Consider the following 21363-nt stretch of genomic DNA (forward strand, 5'->3'; position numbering starts at 1 on the left):
GATGTTTCAGGAAAGTATAGGCCTTGTGAAGTAGCACATGGCTTTTATATGTTTTGCCATGTACTGTAATCGTGTTTCATGTGTGTATGCGCCATCTGCCAGCTAGTGATCTTACCCAATTATTTCTAAGTATTACCATAAAAGTTTAAAAGGGAGTCCTGAATGCGAATGTATGTTGCAAAGATGTGTGTACATGTTGAGTTTGCCCGAGTTACCAGATTTGTTCTAGGTTGAGCATACAAACATAATTTATTATCTTCATGTCAGCGATATTTCCAACACCAAGCCACACATGAAGTTTACAGGCTCCCCACACAGATGCTTCAAAGTAGGATCAAATTCATTTGAACCATTGCTGTCTTTTCCTCTGTTCAAAACAATTGACCCTTTCAGCTCGCTCTGACATGATGACAGTTTCAACAAAGGTTCGAGAACGTTGGTATGAAGGTTAGGAAATTTCACGGCCTAGTATATAAAACCAGAAATTGGTAACCATTTTCCTTCCAAGTGTTGTTTTGTTTTTTGTTACAGACATTTGTGGGTAAAAAAGAAGTCCCGATTACATTTTACGCATTTTTATTACTGAACACAATGTTACAAATACAATGTCATGAAAAAAAACATGTATTTAATACATGTTTTTTTTTTCGGTTTTCACTCATACAAAAATTGCACTTTGTGACAGCGTCAATACAAACATCTGGTGTTTTATGAGAGCTTATTACATTGTGCAATCATAATCGATGTTGTGACTTGAGTGTATACATAGCATTCTTGAAGGAAATATGATAGAGTGTATTGAACAGCTGGTTACAATAAAATAGTGGACATTTTTGCATTTTCTTTCACATCATTTGAGGCCTCATCATCAGGATATTGCTCTCATGCTTAAAAATAAAACCTAACTCAAATTTAACACTGTGACACCCAATACATGTCCTTGCTTGCTCTCAATAAAATAAATAAACAAACATTATTTTTCTGGAAGACGCACTGATTTCGCGCTGGGTTGTTAAAAGATGCTGATATCTGTTGACAGGCAGCCTCTTGTGAAGAGGTGTCACATTATCCCGAGAGGGGAGCGCCGCATTGCTGCTGTAGCTCCGTTTTGATTTATTGACTTTTGTCCCGAAAGGGTGATAGGGAATTCTAATAATTCGATGAAGGTTCTGGGGACAACCATCCATTATTCATTCATTGTTACTTCATACTTAACCCTTATAACATAAATCACATTGCAGTCTCGTGCAGATGACCTCAACTCTGTCACGCTGTCTTTAAAGTGACATTTAGTTATGTCTCAGTCTTGATAATGTACTGACATTTCTTAGTCTTGCGTCATCTGTAAAACTTCAAACCCTCTAAATTGTATGATAATGGGGATACAAAAACAGTGTAGCTGTGGGGGAACTTTTTGCTATAAAGTTGCATTATGTTTTACTGTCACACTTTGCAAGGTAATGAGTGGGTGGTGGTGGACCCCAAAAATACAGGTAGGAGGGAGGAGCAGGGTATATTTGAGAAATAGTATTAAAAAAATCTCAAACAACAAAGTCATCAGAACAAAAAAGTCAAAAGTAGTCAACAAAACCATGAATAAAAAAATGACAAGACAAAACAAACCTGACAGGATGAAACAAACAATGACGCGGCACTGAATGCTCGTGCTGGGAGTCCTTTTAACTGCCACTGATTAAAACGAGCCACACCTGTACAGCTGAAGGCGAGGCCCTACAGTGGCACCCGTTGATCACAAACCAAATCGTGACATTTTTCTTTTAATATATTTTACTTCAGAATCCTGTATTCCTTGACTATGTATGGAAAATCACTCCTTACGCTGACCAACATCATCAAGTTGATCATTTTTTGGCAGTCAGGGCTGCAGTCCAAACAAAAGGCTATTTTCTTTACATCTAGAGGTCCGTAGGCCTACGAAAAGGCTCAAGGTTAACAAGGCCAAAACAACAAACAAAATCATAAATCTTAATTTGAGTTAATAAATCTTTAAAAATTAAAAGCTGTTGAAAAATACCCCCAGCGTATTACATGTACCGACACATATACAAGTTTCTTTTCAGAGCCAGCTACTGGTCTGGAGGGCATACTACAGCATTTCACCCCCATTTCTCGTGGTCCATATGAAGAGGCATTGTTTTGAAAATGTAAGAGGGAAGAAAAAATTACATTAAATTAAATAACAATGCAACCCTACTAAAAAAAGAATATTTATAGTTTTTACCAGTTCTCTACACGTACTTTCTGAGGGCTGTTGTGAAGATAAGAGCACTGTTTAACACATTACCCACAATAGACCCGTGACCAAAAAAAAAAAAAAAAATGGCATCCTACCATCTAAATGCTTCCTGTCGATCTGAGGCAATGTGGCGCAAGCTGAAACAGCCTTCAGCTACAGGCAGGAAGCTTGTAACATTTCCAAGACCTCAATTTGGAAAATTTCTTGTTAGGAACCACCAGTGTAATTCTCTTGATCTCGTTCTCCTCCAATTACCCGTCGTGATTTCTCTTTTTGTCCAATCATCTCCTTTTTTTGACGTACTGTGCTCTCCAATCAGTGGCTGTCCCCCAGGTAGCAACACTTCAACGTATCAACCGTAATGAGACAATCATTCCCACATGTGGATCAAACTCGTCTAATCACTCAAACCTTCAATCCACCCACTGTCTCCATTTTCCTCCCTCTGTTTTTCTTATTTCCCCATCTCACACTCTGCTAGCCTCTGTGTGCCCCTTTACACTACCCCCGCCCCTCTTTTCCCCTTTGGTTCTGATTGAATTACCATAAGTGCAGGTTCTGGCCAAAATATGCCAGCTTGTTCTGATTAAAACTGTCCCTGTTAGAATAGAGACAGTCCAAATGGCTGTGAGCGGTTTTGTGTGTTTCGTGGTGGTGGAAGGGGGGGTAACCAACGTTATAAGGGAGGGGGAGCCCATGCGCCTGCCTGTTTGTGTTGAAAAGAAAAATGCATCCAGACAATGTTGTATGGCGAAAGATGAAGAGCGGAAGGCCGAAAACAAGATGGTGACGGAGAGGTAGTGCGGGAGAAGCAAGGCGGCGGGAGTTGGGAGGAGGGATGAGACGGTAATGCTAGTTGACAGTGTTGAGTTCACAACAGGTTCATGGTGACATCATGGTTGAGTTTTGGCGAACATTTGTACGGGAAGAGCTATTCACTGTTCATTGGATGCACATGTACGCCCTTTTCACCCATACAGAAACAACAAATACGCTTTGGTGCTTTAATATTCATTTTAGCTTGTTTGTATGTCCATGCGCGCATATGATTTACTGTGATTTTTTTTGCCTTGAGCGTTCAGTGAAAGGACCCCTTTCATTTCACAACATGTGAGGTAAACTTGCTAACCCCCCAAAATGGCTACTCAGAGTGTCACCCTTTTCCGTTTTGCTCCCTCGTTTACCTCACTACCCCCTTCATCCCCAAGTCCCCTCCCTCATTTTCGGTCTATTTTTCGCCTGCGTGTCTCGCCAACATTCGCCCGCTGGTACAGTATGCGCTTTGTGTGTAGGCATGTTTAGCCGTTCTTGAAGAAGAGAAGACATAAAGGAGCCCTGGGACCTAAGATTTGTTTATGGCAAACGTGTGGGTATGATTATGTTTGTGTCAGCTCTTTTGCTTGCAAGAAGTAAAAAAAAGGGGGGGGGGGTAGAGAATAACAGCAGAGATTTAATTATTTTATTAAAGGTTCTTTGTGTTTTTTGTATGCACTGCGTTAGCTTTCAGTGTGGGATTTATTTTTTATTTTTTATTGTAGTTAGTTGTTACTATGTTTTGACATTTTTATTTTTCATTTCAGTTCAAATGAATTCATTATTGGTAATAATACTACTACTTCTACTACTACTAACCATAATAATAATAATAATAACCATAATAATAATAACAACCATAATAATGCTAATAACAATGGTAACAACCATAATAATGTTAATAACAATGGTAATCGTCTTCTTTTCCTTTTCGGCTTTTCCCTTCAAGGGGTCGCCACCGCAAATCAGTGTCCTCCATCTTTAGAGGTTTGATCCAACAATGGTAATAATAATAATAATCATCATCATCAGTACCTTTCAAAACCCTCATGGACACTTAACGGTCACAGGATAAGTATAGTCAAAGTATTTTCGCTTTTATTAGTTTTAGTACAGTATTAGCTTCAGGTTTTTTATTTTAAAGACACAAAGTTTGTTGTTTCTCCCCAAAAGTAGGGATCAGAGTCACTAATTATTGTGTAATCTCCTAAACTACAAATAAAAAATAAACGTTTCACCCTCCTCATTCAGTCTGCACATACAACAATAGTGAAATTAATACATTTAAAATGGCCTCAAGTGACATGGACATTTTTAGTGTCATCGTGGTTTGTATTAAGAACATAGGCTTTAGTTTTGAGTTTGATTTTATTTAGTGAATGAAAGTTCCCCCCCCCCAAAAGTCATTTAGAAGTTTTCATTCACTTTAATGTAACCTTAGTACACATATGGCATGTGTAACCCCTCCTTTGTATCTCAGTCGTGTGACTCGTATGTTTGCGCGTGTCCAAGGCGGTAAACAGGCTTGTCATGCCTGCCTGTCATCCTGGGCATGCCTCTCAGGGCACCATACAGCTTCACATGACATCAATCCGAGAGCAGCGGGGTAGTGATCTCATTACCAGCAGCCTGTTGCTGATTAAAACCTGCCTTCTGAAGCCCGCCCCTCCGCCCCTTTCCTCCCGTCTTTCATTTTTTTTAATTTTTGCCTTCTCTCCACGCTCCCTTGCTTCCCTGTCCTCAACACACCCCCTCCGCCTCCTCCAACCCTTAATGCTAACGTCGCACCATTCTGCGGTTTCTCCACTACGCGCTGCCAAAAAAAGGGCCCCTTTTCCAGTTCTGCAGAAAGTTAAAAGCGCCCTTCTTTTTCCTTTTCTGATTTCCGACTGCATTTCTTTGTTCTCTCTACTTTGTTGTTAATTGAGTAACTTAAATGCCGTGGAGACCACCGTTTTTCATCAGTGCTACTGGGGGGAACGTAGGACCACACACTTCCTAACCAGATGTGTGACAAAAAAATTGGTTTTAAAGATGCACAAAATACTTGGATACTTTCGTTAATCTCATACACTGCCAGATGTGGAAGAATGTGTCCACTCCAGTGCCAGGGTTTTTGTCATTGTCACTCGAATTCCAGGACCCAAGAGTTAATTCCTAAATTTATATGGGTCTGGAGTTATATGAGCTTGAAATGAGGGCGACTGTCCAAAAAATACAATGAAATACATACATATTGGTTTGTGTAGGGCTTTAACAACAGCTGAAGCTGGAAAAAAGCGCTAACATGGAAAAAAGGAAATGCTGCCCCCTTGTGGAAAGGAAAAAAATGCCAGAGGCCAAAAATTCGGGAATGGCGGTGAATGAGTTATTAATTATTATATAATTATTATTAATGAGATATTTCAGATTTTTCAGTACTTGTGTAACCCAACAATCAAATAACCACATACTGCAATTCGTTTGTCGGTGCAAAAGGTTCTCTTAGATTAAAAAAAAAAGACTATTCAAGGACAGCACAAAACTTATTAAGCCAACATTAACTACACAAACTCATTTTGTGCAATTTTCCCCATAAAATGTCAATATCATTGAGGTATATTTGTCCTGCTTATCATTCCAAATCAAAAAAAAAACAATATTTGGTCATATAATAGATAGGTGACTCTTTTGAGCCCTTGAAATTTAAAGTGCTACTTATTGACATTGTGACACACATGCAGAATTAGATGTCAATGTTTTTTTTTTTTGCTACTGTTTTGTTTCCAAGATTTTTTTTTATTTCTTCAATTTATTAAAAAAAATAATAAAATCATTTTTTTTAAATAGTTGGGGAGGGGTCATTTGCGGGCCACCAGTTGCCCATCACTGATCTATATGCTGCAGTCCAGGCCCGGATCACTGAGACCACTATCCTTATCAAAACCCTTTCATGCTGCGTGTGTTATATCCCAGATGTGAGTGCACTCACCAACATGTGGCGTTGTGTCATAACTTTTGTTTTTGTTTAACATTGAGATATACACAAATTGCTGCTTTCACACTCGGCCAGGAGTAACACACTGCTCCGCTCTTGGCATATTTCAGTGACACAGAAACACAAACATGAGTAACCTTCCACCTCACGCCCTGATGCGCTCACTTAAAAGTGTGGTCGTGTGTTTATATAAGCAATGCCTTTTTCACCACAATTTAGTAAATAAATTGTCCTCATTCAAGACTCAAATGACATCAATTACGGGACTCTTTTCAAGTCGCGAGAGAGTCACCGCGCCAATGCAAAAACCACAGTAACACACTCTGGCATGGCATGGACTTGGCCACAACATACACAGAAAGGGCTCAATTGCAAACATTTTTTCCCTCTAATTTCAATGCAGCTAGTTTATTTTAAAAACGGTGTTTTTAAAAAAGATACTTTTCTCAAGCTATTCCTAAATAGGTTTGCACTGTAGTATTTAGCGCTTTGTTTCAGTTTCAGCTGTTGTTAAATCGCTATACAAACCAATATGTATGTATTGCATTCTATTTTGGACAGCTGCCCTCATTTTAAACTCATATAACTTCAGACCAATATAACTAACTCTAATTAACTCATTTTTTTCTGATGAAAAAGAGAGTGTCAGGTTTCTTGCGCTGCATTGAATGTTTATGTAGTCTTAAAACTCAAACTGGCACTGGAGTGGACACATTTTTGTACATCGTCTGGCAGTGAATGAGTTAACAAGCAAAACATCATTAGTTTTCCTGAAGATGTTTCGCATGCAATGCACAACAAATTCAGCAAACAATAAAGAAACAATGAAATAAAATGAAAATCACATATCGCCCAAATAGAGTTTCAAAAAGCGATTGGAAGTTTGAAAGACACGAGCTGTGGTGTGCGATTCACATTAATTAATTAATTATTCATTTATTATCGACAGTATTTATTTATTTTACATTTCATAAAAACTTTTTAACTGCTCCCCTGCCTCCACAAAAATCATTTTGAACGTTTGTGTGTGTTTGTGTTAACTGGAAAATGAAAAAAAAAGACAAAAAAAATCTGTAGAATTAGGGGTACGATACAGGTTTTTGTAAGCACATAATTATACGGTTCAATCATTACTCTGTACTGAACATAAAATACATGCTGTAAAGGCAAGAGAAACACTGCCATCAGGGTGGATCTAGTGGGACACTGCCCCTCCTCCTTTGGTATTGGTGCCCCATTTTCTTTGTTTTGTTGAGACGTGGGACAAATGGACATTTTGTACCTTCATCCATCCCGTGTTATGTTAGTCGTTTAAAGTTTTTATAAAGTCGTATAAAGGTTTTCTGATTCTTAACTCGCCACATACTGGTTTCTCCACACATGGCTTAAATTTATGTCAGCATTGAATAGGACAGGACCATATGACCAAATTCCTCATGGTTTGTTATAGTTTAGCGATGGCCAACTTTGTGTCAGTGATCCAAGAGAATAAGCATTGTGGGCCCCATTTGCCATATTTGCAACACAGTCCCCCTTTTTTAAGGGTCTGGATAAGCGGCCTTTTCATTTACGTCGATTCTTCCATCCAGAATTCTGACACACCCACGGCACGTACTGTAAGTTCTAAATGAAGGTGGTCTTATCAAAGCGACGTGATTCATGGACAATGGAGGTTGTTTGGGATCATGGACCATGGAGAGTTTCGGAGACGTGTTCATGATATTGAAATCCGCGAAAATGATAAAGCACACTTTACTTTTGGAAAGGCCTTCCTCTTTGATAGAAAGCATGTTTGTTTCTTTGTATCAAATCGTTCCAATAAAATATAATCAAACGCTTAAAAATAAAAGAAGAGCGTATACCTTCAATGCTCCAAATGATTGAAAATGATTACATTCGGCTGTCACAAATAAATATGCCCATATCCCACTCTAACTACATTGAAAATCTCTTAATGAAGTGATTGAGAAAAATGCTTTGCTTTTGCCCCAAGCACAGATCCCATTCAAATAAGTATAAAAGCACTGCAATTTGTCAAAGGAATACAAAGGTGTCTAAATGATGTCTAAAAGGAAGCTGAATTTCAAGGATGGAAGAGGTGTAGGTGATTGTGCAATCAAAAGGCAGCATGCGCTGTTCCAGGACCAAACTGATGTCCAGTCGCCACCGCTGAACCAAAGCGGAGACATGCGGCCCTGCGTGAAAAAGAAACTCTCCACATAACACGGATACTTTCAGGGTGGGTGCCTGGAGGTGGATCATCGGAACCTCCGTTTAATCTCGCCGCACTCTGGGAAGAAGTGGCCCAAGCGCTTACAACAGTGGACGTGCTCAGAGGAGCGTTGAGCGGATAAAGTTAAGTGACGTATTGCATTAAAGCAAGGGTGTCAAACTCATTTTTTGCCACATTGTAGCGACGGTTTCCTTTCAAGGGGTGTTAAGCCATTATAATGTTTCATCACCTCCACATATTACAAACAGAGCGCACAACAAATTGACAAATAACTTGTTTTCAAATCAGAAGTCAAGAATAATGACTGTTATTGTGGTTTACATACGACAAATTGAAAATTTTGTTCGGACTTTAGCAAGCATCATAGAACTTAGCATGCTTGATTTGCTTTCGCGAACCGGATAAAATAATGTGGCGGGACAGATTTTGGCCCGCGGGCCTTGACACCTGTGCATTAAACACTAATTTTTTATTATTATTATTATTTTATTTGTTTTAGTATTATTATTTATTTAGTATTATATATATTTTCTGTAACTCATTCACTGCCAGACATGTGCAAAAATGTGTCCAATACAGTGCCAAGATTTTTGTCATTGTCACTCAAATTCCAGGACCCACCGAATATTGAGTTTTAGGACTACATAAATATTCAATGCAGCGTAAGACCCCTTAGTCTCTCTTCTTTCATCAGAAAAAAAAAGTTAATTCCTAAATTATATATGTCTGGAGTTGTATGAGCTTGAAATGAGGTCGGCTATCCAAAATACAATGCAATACATACATAAGGGAAATGCTGCCCCCTCGTGGAAGGGAAAAACATTGCCCGATGTCTGGCCAGTGTATTATCAGCACCCCAGCAAGAAAAACCAAAACACAAACAAATTTGGGAATGGCGCTCTATGTCATATTTTCAATTCGTGAATACATTCGGCAATGGCCGTGAATGTGTTAATTGACAGATATTGGGACATCTTTCTAAAGCCTATAATGACCTTTAATCGACCTGGTAGATTAAAGAACATACAATACATGCCCCTCCCCCCAGTCAGACAGTAGCTGACACTTTTGTCTGTGACGTGAAAAAGAAGGTAGCTGAACCTTGAGAGGCCGACTGGTCAGGTTATGGCTACGTTTACTGATTCCGTACCAGGCAGTAACTGGGTTGACCATTATGACAGGCTTGCCGATATGGCAAAGAGCTCCTGGTAGTTTGCTTTTTTTCAGGCTAATATATTTTGAGCAAGACTGTGTACAATCACAATTATTTCTGCTGTCAATTTGCAATATGTTGAATATTTTGCATAGAAATGCAATTTGTGACCACGTGGCCATCAGTTACCCAATTTCCTATGCTCTTTGTCATATGAAATCCACACCGGATTGGCGTTCTTATGAATATTTTATGTAAATATGGTACGAAGCAAGGTCCCCGCAAGGGTTTGAAATTCATGAAGATGCTGTTGTATTTTTTTGGGGGGGGGGGGGGGCATTTGATAACGTTTGAATTTGCCTGAAAGTATGAGGACAAAATGACATCCCAACAAATCGCCATGTGAAGACTTTCAGTTCTTCATGTAGCAGCAAAACTAACCGAGTGACAATAATTCATCGAGGTTCTGTTTTTAGTGGTATTAGCTGCGAGACCACCCATTTCTCATTGGTTGTTTTCAAGGGGCATAAAGATCGCCCATATGTCATTCAAAAAAAATCTAGCACACGCACGTTGGAACCTATGAATCATGCACATTATTTTCTTTTATTATTACACTGCAACCCAACATTACAAGCTTCAGCTGGGAATACATTTAATGACTGTGGATGCCCCACAAATCAGACGTCCTGTACTTGAATTTCATCTCTGGCCTTTCTTTGTGGAATGTGCTCGTGTATTCCGGGTTCCTCCCAAATTCTGACAAATACTTACACTCTACCTAGCGTAGGTCCACCAAATATCAAGACAAGTCTTTGAGAGGTGATATCAAATACTGTATGTCAACTATGGCAGCTGTAAAAACATAAAGACTGAACGACGAGAACGTTTCTTCAGCTGTCATATGTACTTCTTTGAAGGTGTCAGACAATATGCTCCTCATCCGAAGAGCTTCATCAGCGAACTAAAGTTGTGCTGGTAACCCTGGCCCTGTATCCCTAATGGACAGAGGTGGCTGTGCCAGACCTCTGCTCTGATAGGTCCCTGCTCTAAGGTTGACGGAACAGTGAACCATTCTGTTTACCTCACCTCTATATTTCTATCCTTTGCTCTGGTTTCACCTCATTAGCCAAACTGATTACCTCTCCACTCTGATTACCTGCATTGTTCTATCCCTGGCTCTGGTTTCACCTCATGAGCATAACTAAGCTTTCGTGGTGCCGGCCTAAGAAGTCTGTTGTAAGTACCGTCTAAATTAAACCTAAAACCACCGTGGCGATTTAGTTCAGTGTTTTGCTGTTTTACTTCTCTTTCAAACCATCCATTTTCTTTAGCTAAGATTTTAACCTAACTGTCATCAAATCAGTGGTTGCTAGCTTTTAGGTGCAGATTGAGGCCCACTAGCATTGTCCCTGCCATGTTGATTTGCCTCGATGGACCACTGTTGTACCACTGAGACCTTACACAGACATAAAGACCGAACATTTGCTTGAATGCTACTTTGGAAAATGGGAGTGAAGCTTTGCAAACTTTGTCTTATTATCTGTAGCTCTCAATAATTTTTATGTCAATACACAATGGATCTTTCCTACATGGGCGTATTGATCTTTTTTTTTTTATCTCAATTGTGCTTCATGTGTCTCATAAATGATTCGAGATCCCCCTTGGACTCATGCATTCTGCCGGCCAGCAGGTTTAGGTTAAGGCATTGTCAACACAGTGTCGTAGTCCAGTGGCTGACACTGATACCCCTACTCAAAGGTGTGCGGCCCTGTTTGGCAAGTGTGTTTGTGTGCTCGTGTTCACTAATGACTGTTTGATTTGCGCCACCGTGTCAGCTGCGGACTATATTTGGACATCCCCCAATGAGCTAGAGTCAAAATTCAATAGAAGAGTGTTTGCTGATGATGCAGCATATAGGTAAAAAGTCAAACGTGCTATGAGACAAAAGCCCCCTACCCCCCAAATTAAAAAAAAAAGTGGAGGGAGTGCGTAGCCAAGTGAAACCTAAGCCTTGCGGACCCCATTCTCCCTTCCTTCGGGCATTCTGTGGCCGGCAAAAAAAATGCACTGTATATTTGAGGTTTTGGATCACGTGACAGAGGCAGGGTTTGTGAATCAAAGCGCAGTATGACTTCAAGAGAGAGAGAGAGAGAGGGAGAGAGACGGGAAAAGGAGAGAGAGGCGGAATGCAACAGGCTAAAGTCAGTCGTCGCCTTGAGAGAAACTTCACAACTTTTGAATTCAAGCTCAACTCATTCCTTCTCTGATTTCCAGCCTTGAAAAAGAAGGAAAAAAACAGCTGAAAGACAGCGCTGGATGTCCGTCAGACATCTGGTGAGTTTGACTGGTCGTCTCGTTTTTTGCTTGATCCGAATGTTCCTTTCAAACTTGAATGTGTATCATCGCCGTGTAAGAAAAGACGGGGCATGTCAGAGCATGAGTGAGATGTCTCGCTTTCTTCTCTCTCTCTCTGTTTGGGTGTTGTTTTGGGAAAGCACGAGCGCCGAGGTTGGGTTTCACGAGGACCGCTTTAATTGAGACCAGGGCGAGAAAGAAAGAAACGTTGAAGGAAGGGAAAGAAAAGCTGTGCGACACTCGCACGCACTTGAGGGATCAAGTCGTATATGGGTGTTAGCGCGTCCCGATTCGCGCCACTGATGGATGCGCACGCCTGACCTCTGTGATACACGGATGCTGAAAGATCAAGCCCGTGCTGAAATGGACGCTCGTATTTTAACAACTTTTTACGAATGATAACACTGGTTTGGGTGAAGTCGAGTATTTCAGGTGAGATTGTGCAGCAGCAGGCAAAGTCACCTGCAGGCTACAGTATGTGCCAAACAATTTAATGGATCACCCTAGCGACCATAACAATGCTCAAGTCAATCTCTTATAACAAACTGTACACGTTTGGTCTCTCATCGCCTCTTGAAAGTTAAGCAAACTAATTTCCGGCCACGCAATTGCATAAATCTAAATAGTCTGCTCTTGATATCACGAGGACTTGTCTCATCGCTTTGCGCCGTGTTGCTTTTTGTCATGAAGTACTTCACATTGCCTGTACTCTATAAATACTGCATGATTGATGCAGTTGCGAATGAGTGCCTTCTCCTCACTTGATCCAAACTTTGCAGGTCATACCCCCCCCCCCCCCCGCCAAATGACACTATACCAGTAACGTCTGGCCCACATGTAGAATTAATATATTCATATATTGGGCAGTAGCGCTGTTACCCAAGTGCTGCCATCTAGAGGCTTAACTAGGAACAGCAAATTCGTATGAGCAATTGACTGAACGAACCCCCCAATTTTCTAAAATGTTGATTTGCTAGAGCGAATTAAAGTGAATGTTCAATTTTCAATGTCAATTCAATTTTAACTCATTCGCTGTTATTCCCAAATTTATTCTGGAATTAAAAAGTATGATGTGGAGCCATTCCCGAATTTGTTCGGGTTTTCTTGTGGGGGATGCCGATGCCGCTGGTCAGACCTCTGGCAATATTTTTCTCTTCCACTAGGGGCCAGCCGCCCCCATTTCGAGCTCAGATAACTCCAGACCCATATAACTTAGGAATTAAGTCTTTTTTTCTGATGAAAGAAGAGAGTCAAAGGTTTCTTACGCTGTCTTGAATGTTTATGTAGTCCTAAAACGCAATATTCTGTAGGTCCTGCAATATGAGGGAAAATAACAAAAACCCTGGCACTGGAGTGGACACATTTTTGCACATTGTCCGGCAGTGAACGAGTTAATATGCATGTTTCAAAGGAACCAAAACACATACTTATATATAACAGCAAGTAATTAAAATACATTAAAATAAATCAAAATTCAAAAAGCAAGTGTGAAACAGAATGAATGGTTCGCTGAAATGTATTTCTATGAATTGCTTTTAGACAGTAATTTAAAGAATGTCCGCCAAGGTTGCCCCCCCCCCCCCCATCCCCAATCTCCTCCATTTTTAACAGACCAAATCCGGGCCCCTTTGCAAAAAGTTTGGAAACTATACCGTTTCGGGGTCCCCTTCATCATATCCATAGTGGAGAACAGCAAAAGTTAAGAGTAAAATGTGAAGAGTTAGGGAAACATGGAGCCTATACTGTATCATAATTCAGTCCTCGACTTGAGGTTGGAAGGCAGGGGGCAAAAACTAATGAAACAAAGTAAAATGTTTGGGTGTGACCATTTTGAGTCGCGCCATTTTTGTCTAAAATATTAACCGGCATATAACTCAACATTAGCTGGTTGTACTGAGCTTGCCTCGCAGACATCCTCTTCCCACCCTCCCAAAGGAGAAACCATTGAATTGGTTGAGACGTGTCATGTGTGCGCAGACTCGCGCTCATACGTTTGCTAGCGTATCTGTTGTGATCCCCCGCCTCTTGACATCCTCTCAGCTGGTGATTTTTCATTTGCCGTTTTATTTTTTACGTATCCGTAGAGGTCTGCCATTGTTGACTGAAGTATAAAGTGATCTCTCTTTTCATCCAGAAAGTAAAGTTGGATGCATCTGTTGTTAGTTAAAACTTGTAGGATGTAAACTCCTCAAAGTGTTTTATTGGTATCGGATCATATTTGTTTGGGGTGTGTTGGATGCCATTATTTAACCCCCCCGACAATCTTTACGTGGACAATTTTCATCAGCCACGACGACTTTCGGACTCGTCACTCTCAGTCCAAATTGTCCAACTTTTTTTTCAGCAGTTTGGCTTCCTCTATGTTATTCTCCCGATAAGCAGAAACAACCCACCAAATGTTTTCTTGATCTGCACACTATTACACATTGTCCATGGAATTATTTTGAGAGATATTGTGAGAGTCATGCATGCGTAATTGGCTTCAGAGATTTGGAAAGTCACTGGTATTGATGCTTTTTTCTGCGTGCCAGTGCATTGAAAGCAGCTCACAATGTGTGTTCAATTGTGGCCTGAGGATGTTCTGTCTTCAGTATTGGCTACAAGTCCTTTAAAACACACATATAATCTTCGATCTAGAGCCACCGACTGCGTGTGAGTGGTTGTGTGTGTGTGTGTGTGTGGGGGGGGGGGGGGGGTTTAGACTCACTTTTCACTTAAATACTAAATGAAAAGCTGCCTACCAAATGCCTCAATTAGGCCTGACCCATGGCCAGACGATGAGGCCTGGAGCTACAGAAGCTGACCCCGGCGCCGACCTCCAGACCTTGAGCAGCCCACAGGCTTGACTCCACATAATGACAACATTGTGTGTTTCATAAAACATCACGCTCATCCACATCATCCCCATTTACACTGTGTAATTCCAAGATCCAAGTAGTCCCGTATTTGCCGAGGGTGATTGATTTATAGCGCATTCAGTGTTTAAAAATAAATAAATAAATAAATGTGGAGCTCGTTTATCAAAGTCCTTCCCAGGGTAATGAAGTGTAGCAACGACCTATTTAGAGTCAATTTGACGTAGCAAATATTTGAAAATATCAATTATCACGTTGCAACATTCCTTAGCTTTCTTTACACTGGAAGAAGCATACTGTGTAGGGAAAATACAATTGCACTGTTTGACACTGATATTCTTAGGAATGATATATTGCGGCAACAAAAATAAAAAATACATTTAAAATTAGTGACATAAAAAGATTATTATACCTCAGTAAATTCTGACAACACTACCTTAAAATAAATAAATACATAATACAGTACATAATAAACAAATGAATAAATCAATCAATAAATGAACAAATAAATGAATAATAAATAAATTTTGGTAAAGGAGTGAATAAATACATAAATAACTAGACAAACTTGTGAGTTTTGAAAGGCTCTTCTAAATACAATTTATTCTTTTTAAATAAACAATTACATAAATAGATAATAAATACATAAATAAGAAATAATTAAATGAACGAATGAATAAATATTTTAGTAAATGAGTCAGTGGATAAATAAATACACAGACAAACTGGACAGCATTGAAAGGCACTTATAAATAAAATGTATAATTATTATTAAATAAATAAATAATTTAGTTAATCAATGAATGAATGCATGAATCAATGAATGAATTAATACATACATAAACACAAAGACATAAATAAATAAATAAATAAATGACTAACTGACGCGCTGGCTGGCTAGCTAGCTAAATAAATAAATAAATAAATACAGTGGAAGCATTCCACGCCAACCTTGAAGGAACACAGGGTAGCAAGAAAGCTGACGCGACATCCAAGTGGAGACTGTGGAGTATAACAAGGCCTCTTCCAAAACCAAGTCCCAGCAACGGCTGTTTTTATCCTTTCAAGCCACGTCGTGCCGATTGTTGCATTGGCAATGTGAAATCTGCTCAATCACTGAGCAACCAGCAGCAGTTTAGGCATCTATGCTCACACATTACATGCTTACTTTTGTCAATGGAAACATGTCAATTGTCATTACAGCCACAGTGAGCTAAGTGGTTAGTGGGTAAGGGGCATTTGTCTCTTTTGTGGTATTGTGGGATGTTGACTTCATCTCCCACCCATTTTGCCCGGATCTTAAAATATGCCAGATTTGATTGTGGCTGAGGTTGCCGTGTTTACTTTTCCCCCCCTTCCCCTCCCCTTTGTTTAAATGCTAATTCATCACATTTTCCCCATTTGAGTGACTGCGCTCTCTCTCTGAGGGTAAGGCGCCTTTTTTGTTAGTGTGGTTTTAAAAATGTGGCCTTGGACTAAGAGAATGCTGCCTTGTGTGTAGATTTTATCCTATAGAAATTAAATATACTTTATGAGCCAAATGCATGGCTTATTGGCTAATCATCTTCTTATAATCGAACACATTTTCAATTTTTTGTGCCCTTTGCCTGACAGGTTATACCACATGACCGATAGATACAAAATAAAACTTGAAATACCCAAAAGTGTACATTTTGGCAATAATTTCTACCGCGACTGTAAGTCAGTCTATTAAAAAAAATTATGCTACTGCTGTTCCACAAATTGATTTCAAAGTTGAAAAATAGTCTGCAGCTGACAAGCACAAGCCAAAAGACCCAAGCGAGATTACGGAAACAACTCATCCAATGAGATTAAGCATGGAGTTTTTTGCCTTAAACTTTGGAAAATACTGAACCTTAAAGGCCAAGAAACAACAATATTGAGGTCTCGAGTTCAGTGCATTTCTTATTAGATCCCAGTTCCAAAAGTCTCTCACACTTTGCCGCATCATCATGTAATCCATAAAATACGCTAACATTGAATATTAATCAACCACATGATCAAACGACATAAAGGCCACCATTGTGCAGAAAGAAGCAGAGAATTTGTCCCCACTGGCTCTACTGGAGCCCATCTGAGCATTGCCGAGCATCACGTCTGCGTTCCACCGCACCCATTTCACCACTTCTACCAAAGTCACATGAAATTGGTTTATTGTCATTGCCTGACGGGAAAAGCCGAAAGAAAAAGAAGAAAAAAATGCAGTTAGTTGTGTGAATGAATGTGTCAGTACAGCTCATGCATAAACGTGATATCAGTGACAGGCAACTGCCAGGAAATAGGCCCAACGCGACCTCAGACCACATTGAGTACCCCATTGATTACCGTATTTTCCGGTGTATAAGGCGCACCAAAGTATAAGGCCCACCCCCAATGAATGGTCTATTTTAAAACTTATTCCAAATACTGTACAAGGCGCGAATGAAAAAGTTTTCCAAATATAATATACAAATACAGCAAAGTCTCGTTATATCGATATCGGATATATCGATAGTCCCGGTTATATCGATACTATTTCTATGCACGCACGGAGAAAATTACATGCAAACAGGGTCGGATATATCGATAGTCCCGGTTATATCGATACTATTTCTATGCACGCACGGAGAAAATTACATGCAAACAGGGTCGGATATATCGATAGTCCTGGTTATATCGATATTTTTTCGGACTCCCTTGAATATCGATATAACGAGACTTTACTGTATATAAAGGTTTTCCAATTATAAGGCACACCATGTTATAAGGCGCTACAGTAGAGGGTGTGGTTACGCACCACTTCTACAGGGATGAAGTCAGTAGCCCCTGAAAGTAGTTGCGAGACCTGTTGTAGCTCAATATTACTTCACATATAAGGCACGCCTGCGTATAAGGCGCAGGATCATCTTTTCAAGAAAACCAAGGCTTTTGGGTGCACCTTATACACTGAAAACTACGGTACATCGTTGGAGAAAATAAAAAAATGACGAACCACATCATTTCTTTAGGAAACAGATAAAATATCCTTACTTTTTTCCGAGAAAATTCCCAAAAATATCGAGGGCAAAACTAATAAAATATCCCAAATACACCAAAATAGAATTACAGAAGTGTATTATAGGGTGCATACAGTGTGGTTATATGGCACATTGTCGGCTTTTAATAAAATTAAATGCTTTCTGTGGACCTTATAGTAACGAAAATACGGTACTCCAAAAATCTGCAATGATTGAAATCCGCGAGTGTCTAACCATCATTATACAAGCATCGACTGTAGTTTTAAACTATAATCTCGCAATTTACCGCTAAGCAGTTACACTTACGGGATCCTTCTACAACATGAGTAGGCCTAATAATTTTATGTGGATTTAGAACAATATGCAGAAAAACACAATATTGCAATTTTGAGTGAATGTGTCTTTTTTTTTGGGAAAAACAATGTTCAAATTTAGTTGTTTTGCTGTTCAGCAGTGTTGTGCCATTCTTGAATTGTCTTTTTTTTCAAGACAGGGCTTTGCATTGAGGAAAAATAACATGTCTTGTTTTTGGGTTAGTATAGTAGATCTTTTATTGATGCGTTGTAGAATGTATTCAGAAATATAAAATCTATTCACCGCACATAGTTTGTCTATATTTAAAAATGTTATTTTTGTCAGAGGATTGGTGAGGAAGTGTGCACTATGGAAAGGTGGTAGTTAAGAGTTTTTTTTTTTTATGTCTAGTGATATGCTGTTTATTTCTGGGCAGCCATACTGATGCTTAGACTAATGGTGTCTGCTTCATAAAACTATTCTTAGAGCTCAAACAGTATTTATTGGAGATTGTATGTTTTAAAGTAGAAATTTGAAGCGTTTTAAATTTTATTTATGTCACATTTAATGTCATGGTGTTCCCCCTTAATTGCTTGCAGTGGTCGGAAACTTGCTTTTCCACAAAGTGGTTGAGTTACACACTCGTGCTTTTCGTGCCGCAGTTTGTCAGGCGACGCGTTCATCATTGGCGGAAATCGAACATTTAATGTCATTAACATTCGTTGTGGTGTAAATGACAAAAAAGACGGGTTGAAGAAAATGTGCATTTGTGTACTCTGTCTTTTCCATACTTGCTGTCACACAAAAGTCACAATTGTGTTTGTCGAGTTCCACTAGTATGATTGTGGTTGGAACCAAAATGGCGGCTGCCGCAAAATGGTTCACGAGTTATTTTCAATTCAAGAAGACTGACCATGGAAACAGTCAACACAGTATACGAAACAGAACACAACTGCCCGACATGATTTTGCTTCCAGAGTGTGAACAACTTACATTTTGGTTTTGTGAGCAGTTTTTGTACAAACTAACATGATCAAACAATGTTTACTAAACGATGTAATGTTGTAACACAGATCCCATGTGTTTGTGTGTAGTACGTTCATGAACTGCCATTGGTGTGTTTAAATGTTTCTTTAAAAAAACATTTTTTTTTATAAAAGGGAGGTGAGGTACTCCATCTTTTAGCTAAGATAAACAAAGTTAAAAACTGTGCCCATCATCCTCAATTCCGCTAATGAGCCCTGACACGGAAGTTGAAGGGTTGGCAGCCAAAATGTTTCACTTGCCCTGTCTGCGTGTTTAAGTGGCCAACGTACTAAATTGCTTCGAGAACCCGCTTTTGTCAGAACCTTGTGCCAAAAAAAAAGTAAAGTACAATACATCAATGTGTTTGTCGCTCATTTGGCTAGAAATTTGCCGTGATGTTGTGATGCAGACTTAATTTTTATTTTTTTTTTTTGTCATTCAGGGGATTCTTTTGTCGAAGTGGACGTTAATGAAATCAACATGAAAACGGTGGTCGGGACAAGTTACCAGTGTGACTCTCAGTAATGACTGTGTGTGCGTTTCATAACTGTAACCACAGGCTGATTTGGAAAAACTATAAAAATCCAGTCCCATTTACAAAGGATAACTAGATCCAGATGACTCTGCTCACAAACAGCGGAACATGTGATTGAAAAAAAAAGTTTATGTCATTTCGACTGTTTAGATGTGGAAATCGAGTGAAAATAAGCAGAACTGATGGTAACTTGTGTAGCAACTTGTTGGAAAAGACAATCCGATGGAAAGGATTCATCGTTTTTTTTTTCTCCACCAAACCTGTTTTTAATCCCCATTGTCTGGGGAAAGGGGAAAAAAATAATAAAAGCAGCACCAGTTTATGCGCATATGTGTGAGTGTGTGTCAGCGGGACCGGGACCAGGTGACCCAGTCTGACCTGACCCAGCCTGCGCTCATAAAAGCAGCATTGAGGCCCGGAGGCTCGGAGACACAGCGCCACTTTTGTTGCCCTACCCAAGGTGTATTCCCCCCTGAGGCAAAGTATAGAGGCGGGGGTGCGGGGGGGTTACTCATTAGAGCGAAAGAAACCATGCCCCGGCTGGGCCCTCCATTATTTCAGCGTTTATTAGCCCAACTAAAAGTATTTCTTTATTTTTTTATGTTTGGCTTTCGGTAACGACTCTTGTCTGCTTTCTTGTTGCCCCATGCTGTTTCACCACAGCCCCTTCTTTCTCCTATTAATCCACCTTCCAGTGCGCCTCTAATTAATAGCACTCCACTCTTACACATGGCCAACCAGATGCTTGGAACTCCTTCCTCTGTATTCCTCATGCGCTTTTTTGCCATCTTTTTTTTCTAGCTTTCAACACTTTTTTTCTCCCCCCCTCCATGGCAAACCTTTTGACACATCTGGCTTTCATACTGGACTTTTTAGTCTTTTTTGGGTTTGATTCTGTAAAAGAATAAAACGGAGTTACCCAAAGGCTCCATCTGGGAAGAGAGTTTCTGTCCTCTATTGACTGGTTCATTCTTCAAGGTCAATTGCCGCTCTCAGTGACGCTTTGGTCTGTGTGAACCGGCTGAATTTTCCACTTGATTATTTGACCCCCCCCCCCCCCCCTTGCACATGAGTAACCATCTCGGATTTGTCTACATTGCGATGCCTGGAAAGTATTTGCCGCTTTGATCAAGATTTGTCTGTGTCACTTGAATTGAAGCTCTTTTATTACTAGTTCTTTTTTAGGGGGGGCTTAAACACTCTATGTCTATCTTTATAAACCAGGGTAATATGAAAAAAAAATAGCATGGGTTATGCTGACCAAAAAAACATGCCATTAATAATTTGTGTTAGATTAGATTAGATTAGCCTTTATCTGTCTCACAGTGGAGAAATTTACATTTCACAGCAACAAAAACAACATACAGGAGCTGCTGTAAAGGCAGCTACTCTTGTGGTGCCATTTTAAAGTCAAAAACAAAAAAATATTTCACATGTATTCACCCAACTTTGAGGAGAAAAAAAGGCAGTCATTTACCCCAAAGGGTTAAATGTGCAGAACATCTGTGTAAATTCACTTCTGTAGGCGGCATGTCTGTGCTTGCATGTGCCGGTGTTTCTCTCATATGCAGGCATGTGTATGTTAATGTTTGGTAATTATGGCATTTTGCACATGTGCATGCGCATATTTTTTTTAACTGTCCATTTTGTCCAACCGGTGTTTGACATTCTTTGATCGTCAAACAGTCAAGTTCTTTATGGAAATAGTTGCAGGGACTCTCCCCAACTGGCCCTTGCGGTGAAAGAAAACCGCAGCAGAGCCCAGCAGTTACAGAAATATGTCAATATGGGAAATATGACTTTAAAAACAACATTGACTACGCTGACTCTGTGTGAGAGAGTTGG

At 39.7% G+C, this 21363-nt stretch overlaps 1 protein-coding gene across 2 annotated transcripts in view; it reads left to right on the forward strand.

Annotated features, from left to right (window-relative positions):
* Nucleotides 1–11600: 11600 nt before the first annotated feature.
* The window catches only part of LOC148890271 (retinoic acid receptor gamma-A-like), a 46796-nt gene continuing 37033 nt past the window's right edge, over nucleotides 11601–21363 (forward strand). The window contains exon 1 of one of the 2 annotated variants that reach the window (XM_089009360.1): nucleotides 11601–11770. The gene's annotated coding sequence lies outside the window, so the exon portion shown is untranslated. The remainder of the gene's footprint in view (nucleotides 11771–21363) is intronic. The other variant, XM_089009358.1, reaches the window with a different exon arrangement.

The sequence above is a fragment of the Hippocampus bargibanti genome, linkage group LG12, assembly GCF_051943395.1.
Source record: "Hippocampus bargibanti isolate YZ-2025 linkage group LG12, ASM5194339v1, whole genome shotgun sequence".
In the NCBI taxonomy this organism is placed as follows: Eukaryota; Metazoa; Chordata; class Actinopteri; order Syngnathiformes; family Syngnathidae; genus Hippocampus; species Hippocampus bargibanti.